The sequence below is a fragment of the Rhinopithecus bieti genome, unplaced genomic scaffold (genome assembly GCF_001698545.2).
Source record: "Rhinopithecus bieti isolate Rb0 unplaced genomic scaffold, ASM169854v2 scaffold_5023, whole genome shotgun sequence".
NCBI classification, from domain to species: Eukaryota; Metazoa; Chordata; class Mammalia; order Primates; family Cercopithecidae; genus Rhinopithecus; species Rhinopithecus bieti.
In genome coordinates, this window is record NW_016805223.1 from 2676137 (window position 1) to 2682620 (window position 6484).

At 35.4% G+C, this 6484-nt stretch overlaps 1 protein-coding gene across 1 annotated transcript in view; it reads right to left on the reverse strand.

Moving 5' to 3' along the window:
* METTL25 (methyltransferase like 25) overlaps nucleotides 1-6484 on the reverse strand; it is a 131213-nt gene that overhangs the window by 30386 nt on the left and 94343 nt on the right.

Below are 6484 nucleotides of genomic sequence, written 5' to 3' on the forward strand. Positions count from 1 at the left end.
GAATAAAGCTTCATTTACTCTTGGCAATATAAATATTAACACCTCTAATATTAATTAGACATAATGTTCTATCAATTACTCCTTTTAAATATGTTTAAAACATATTCCTTCAGCTCAATTTCAAGACGACATCTCAATTCCACTTTTTATTACATCTTGTCTTGATTATTCCAACTATTTCCTAATTAAGACTTCTAAAACTGAAGTCTCTCTTCTACACTTCTTCCGACATGTTATTTTCTTTCTTTCTTTCTTTCTTTCTTTCTTTCTTTCTTTCTTTCTTTTTTTTTTTTTGTAGACGGAGTCTCGCTCTGTCGCCCAGGCTGGAGTGCAGTGGCCGGATCTCAGCTCACTGCAAGCTCCGCCTCCCGGGTTTACGCCATTCTCCTGCCTCAGCCTCCCGAGTAACTGGGACTACAGGCGCCCGCCACCTCGCCTGGCTAGTTTTTTTGTATTTTTTTTTTAGTAGAGACGGGGTTTCACCGTGTTAGCCAGGATGGTCTCGATCTCCTGACCTCGTGATCCGCCCGTCTGGGCCTCCCAAAGTGCTGGGATTACAGGCTTGAGCCACCGCGCCCGGCCCCGACATGTTATTTTCTAAGAACCTTTTTATTTTGTCACTTTTCTGCTCCAAAAGCTTTCAATACCTCTCCCATTTATTGGGATACATTTAAAACTCCTTAAACAATCAGGGCCCACTATAACCACATTTCTCAAACGCATATCCCATTACATTCCAGTATTTAGTTTTTTCTCCTTGTATCAGTCTACTAATTGTTTCAGACTGTCTTCCACATTTCTGCCTTGGTACATTTGCTCATGCAGTTGTTACCTCTTAATGGATTACACAGTTCCCCTCTCTCTTCTACAGCTTGGTTGAACTGAAGTATTCCTTTATGATAAAGTGTAAATGTACATGTTCTTTTTGGTAACATGACTAATAATCTTTCTAATTTTGAATTTCTATAGCCCCTATGATTCTTCCATTCATTTGTTATTTATCACTGCCTTGATTTAATATTCACTTGAATAGGTATAGGTTCCAGAAGGCAGAAAATATATTTTTGTAGGTTTCTGTATCACTCTCAGATCCTACACATACAGAATCCTACACATACACATCTTTCTCAGATCCTATACATTTTAGGTGTAACAGATACCATATAATAGACATATATCTTATATATCACAAAATAATTGATTTCACTGTGTAGCCAGGAAAATATGCCATTTAATATTAACTCCCTGCTGCTCAGCTTTACAAAGTTGTTAAGCTTTGATTTTTTTTTTTTAACCCAAAAGGACAAGCACTTAAGTCTTTCCCATAAGCCAGTTATTCTGGCTCCAATTTTATACCATTCTTCACTGTCTTACGGAGTAGCTCTTGAGAAAAAGCATAGAATAGTACATATGAGGGTGGCTTCCAGTTAGACTGGCTCTATCATCTATGAGTTTCTTGTTAATTAAAATGGGATATCAATAGCATTTACTTCATAGAGTCACTATGAGGATTAAATTTCATAACACATATAAAGTGCTCAGAACTGAGCCATGATGTACGCTGTTGTTGTTACTTTCATTAATATTGCTTTTATAATTACTGGAATTATAGTCTAGATTTTCCTTTTATTATACAGTTAAAAGACCCTGAGTAAAATGTTTCCAAATAAGTATTAACATTATAAGTGTAAGAGAGAATATAGTGTAAGTGTAGGTGGTATTGATTTGTTTCCTGGGTGTTGTCCTTCAGACTACTTGAAAATAAGAGAAATATTTTCAATTTTAATTTGGCCTTGTTTTAGTTTTCCTTTTCAAAATACACTACTTTTTACTGTTGCAAAAGATCACAGCATATTTATTATAAAATTGCTTTTAGTGTGTTAAGCAGTAATTTGCTATATAAGACTTTTCCTTAAGTCCTTTGTTAATCTGTATTATTTCAGACCTGTTTTTAGCAATAACAGGAAAAAATCACTCAACCGGAACTAGAAAGTTGATGATGTGATGATGTTACTTCATCTCTTTATGACATTCCCTCCTCAACAACACTGGCATTCTCTTAGTTTCTTGAACACACAATGCTTTTAGCTACAAACACTATTCCTGGAACACTAAACTCTCAATCCCTTTGCTTTGAAAACACCAAATTCCTCCTTTCAGATCCTATCTCAAATATTGCTGCCTTAGTTAAGCCTTTTCTGGCTCTCCAGAAGTTGGGCTCCCAACACAGAGAACTTTTCCTTCACATACTCTCTCTTGTTTCTCTGTTCCTCTCCCCCTTGATATTTTAAGCCACTGAATTCTCCAAAGGGGGTGAACACATCGAAAGGGAAAGAAAATATTAGATTTTTTATTTCTATTTTGTCTCTTTTAAATTTCAATTTCTGAGTTTACTGTAAAATCTATACAATATGCTAGTGGAGAGACATGTATACCACTTATAAATAAATATTCATTTTTGCATGCATGCTCAGAAATGTTTCTTGACAGACGTCTGAAGCGTAAAAGTATGTTTGAGACTACTACTCTAATCAGCTGGAATATAGCTGTCTTGCTCGTGACAATATCCCCAGAACCTAGCATAGTATCTCACACAGCAGGATCTCCATAAATGAATTAAATAATCTCTCAGTTAGTGGAAACAAATACATCTAGTTACACAATAAGAGAAAAATTCATTAATATAATAAATAGGTCTATCTATTATATTCAAGTATAATAGATAAGCATATAGGTAGGCTTAGTTATACAAATAAGTGTAATTTAAAATAGAGAGCTACTGAAGAAATTCGTAAGAAAAAGTGCAAAGTAAACAATACAAATAACAGTTAGTATTCATTTTGTTTACTATGTACCAGTAATTCTTATGTCCTTTGCTGCATTTACTCAATCAGTACAACAATCCCATGTGGTAGGTCCCATTATTGTCACCATGTTAAAGATTTTAAAGTAGACAGAGGTTAAACTTTCCAACATCTGACTTCATAATCTGGGATATTAACTATTAGTCAATATTATCTCCAGCATACTATTTGAATCGGATTCATACTCAATACTGTTAAACCGCAGATGAGGAATGGCCACGTCTGTGTTACAGGTAAATAGCAAAACAGATTCCATGACACCACACCAAAGTGTGTGTATATATTCTTACAGAAAATCTATGCAGACCCTCCTGCTACAATCAAAGAAACAGAATTTTAGTGTTTTAGTGCAACTATGGGATACTAAATAATTCTAACAATTAAAAAATTGTATGAGAGAATAGACTTCATAGGAAGAGATGCGTTCTTCCCAAGTCATTTACTGTTAGACTTATTGCCCAAACTCATCAGCAGTTAGGACCAGTCAGAAGTATGTTTATGATTTCCAAATGTTATACATGTTAATTAGGTTGCTTATTCATTCATTTTAAAAACATTTATTTAAATGTTGTATATGGATGATAGTGTAGTGGTTGGTACAGGTTTTGAACTAAAGACTGAAACAAGCTTGAATCCTCATTCTACCACTTATTAAACAATCTCTTTGCCTCTTCTTGATCATCAGTAGAATGGTGTTGTTAAATCTATCTCATAAGACTGAGGATAAAATAAAATATTCAATATACAGTGAATGGCTCAAGTAAAAAAGGGTATTTTTCAGCAAACAGAAATGTCAGGTATAGTATTATTACCTCTATTAAGTATAATGAATCAGACTTTGGAACTTTTGGAAGTTAAAGGTTACTTTTGCATGATATGAGACCAATTTCTACAAGTCTTTGTGTTTCATAAAGTGATCTTAAAAATAATATCTGCAAAGTGAGTTTATGATATGGAATGTAATCTGCTCTTTTGTAGGTACAAGGAAAGGGAAATATTTCCTTCATTAGAGTTCAGAAGGATCTACAGTTTCAAGGATAAATACTGTGATTAAAAATTATTTATTCATTCATTTAATTTAGAAATAGGGTCTTGCGGCCGGGCACGGTGGCTCAAGCCTGTGATCCCAGCACTTTGGGAGGCCGAGACGGGCGGATCACGAGGTCAGGAGATCTAGACCATCCTGGCTAACACAGTGAAACCCCGTCTCTACTAAAAAATACAAAAAACTAGCCGGGCGAGGTGGCAGGCGCCTGTAGTCCCAGCTACTCGGGAGGCTGAGGCAGGAGAATGGCCGGAACCTGGGAGGCGGAGCTTGCAGTGAGCTGAGATTGGGCCACTGCACTCCAGCCTGGGCGACAGAGCAAGACTCTGTCTCAGAAAAAAAAAAAAAAAAAAAGAAATAGGGTCTTGCTCTGTTGGCCAGGCAGGCAGGCATGCAGTGGAATGATCATAGCTCACTGTAGCCACGAACTCCTTGGCTCAAGCAATTTTCCTGCTTCAGCTTTCTGAGTAGCTGAGACTATAGGTGTGAGCCACTGCACCTGGCTAAATACTGCAATTGTATTAGTTAAGCAACAGAAGAAAAAGAGGTAGGCCGAAGAATCTTTAAATGGAAAATAAAAGGGCAGAATAGGATTATTCACAAAAGGAATATGGGGTGTGTTATATTTTTCAGTAGTGGCAGTCTTATTTATAAGACGGCATGCTATAAAAGAAAATTCACAAAAATCTTTACAGTTTCTTGAGAGTATCACATATGGCATTATGGTCCAATGAAGTTTTACTCTTCATATTTAATAATTTAAAATAAAAACTTATAATTTGTTTATGTTGCCTGCATGTAGAAGTATTAATGCAACAACAGCTCAGCCTAGAAGAAATGTTTTTGGAACACATAGAGCCTTATGCGCACAGAAACTTCTGTCATTAAACAGACATGATAGAAAAGAATAAAAGGAGAGCAAAAATCATTCACCAAACAGAAAAGATGTCACGCTGTGTTCCTAAGATAAACTGTTTACTGTAGTTAAAAGAAAATATTAACATTTAAACATACTAATATTTCAGAGGAATTCTCCAAAATATTTTATAGTTCCATATCAATATTTGTGATATTAAAGAAAATTATGACAAAATATTTATTTTGTTATTGTCATTTCCTTTGGAGTTGATAGGCAAATAATCACTTAAATCCCAAATGAGACCCTAGAAATCAGAAAATTATTTTCATGATTTTCCTGTGTTTTCAGAGTGGGCTCCACAAAACAGTGTTTAATTAAGTGTCTATATATAATTGGGAGAAGAAAGATTGTATGAACAAGTAAGCATAGGTTTCAACAGAATTAAAGAGATTTCTTTTAATAATAATAAAGTATCACTCAGTATGTTCCAGGCATTGTTGTAAGTACTTTATAGATTTTAACTTCATTTTCAAAACACCCTTTTGAGGTAGGTACTGTTATTAACCCCAATTGACAGATGGGAAAACTTAGGCAAAAAGATATAAAATAATATGCCAAAGACCATACTGCTATGATACAGTGGGGATACTGGGATTAGAAACCAGGCAGTAGAGGTCCTGTGCTTAAGTTCTTAATGGTGACACGCTGCTGTCTCTCACCAAACTATTAGGAGTCTTTAAAATATAAATATGCACTTAAGTCTTTAAGAGGAGGATACTGCATGAAGCATTCGCTTTTAAGAAATTCTTTTCTTCCTACATATTTTCACAGAATCATTGCACTTTAGGACAACAATCTGGAGAACAGTTATAGAATAATCAAAATCTGATTTATCCTCTTTCAAAAGTTTTTCTAAAATACTCTGGAGTCGGGTTCTTTGGTTCTATTACTTGAAGTGAACGAAAGGAAACAAAAAATGATTTGAGATGGGAGATGATCAACAACACAAATAAATAAAACATGTACTATTAATATATTAGATAGTAGGAAGAGCTGATGAAAAGTTTCAGGCAGAGAATGCAGCATAATCAAAGGCCCTGAGTACGGAAGTGTTTCTGTTATTTTCAAGGAACATTAAAGAAATTAGTGTATCTGGCACAGACATGAACAAAGGGAAGAAGAGTAGAAATGAGGTCAGAGAAAAAATGAGGAGCCAGACGACATAAGGCTTTGCAGGTCACAGGAAAAACATTAGCTTTACTTTTGAGGTAAACAGAAGCCACTGGAAGATTGTGAGCAGGAGCCCACTTAAAAATATCAATGGGATCACTCTAGTTATTGTGTAGAGAATAGGCTATAGTGAGCAAAAGTAGAAGAGGGAGACCAACTAGGAAGTTATTACAACAATCTGGGTGAAAGATGATGGTGGCTTGGACCAGAGTGATGGTCCTGAGGATGGTGAAAAGTGATAAAAAAAAATTAGACATATTCTGAAGGGAGAGGTTATAAAGCTGCTGAAGGATTGAACCTAGGCAGTGAGAGAGAAGAGTCAAGGATGCCTGAACGATTTCTGGTCTGAGTACCTGTGAGAACATGATTGTCATTAACAGGTGAATTTGGGATTCATCAGTATAGATGATACTTAAAGCCACCAGATGGGATGAAATCACGTATGTAGTAGGTATATACAGTAAAAAAAAAAAAAAAAAAAAAAAA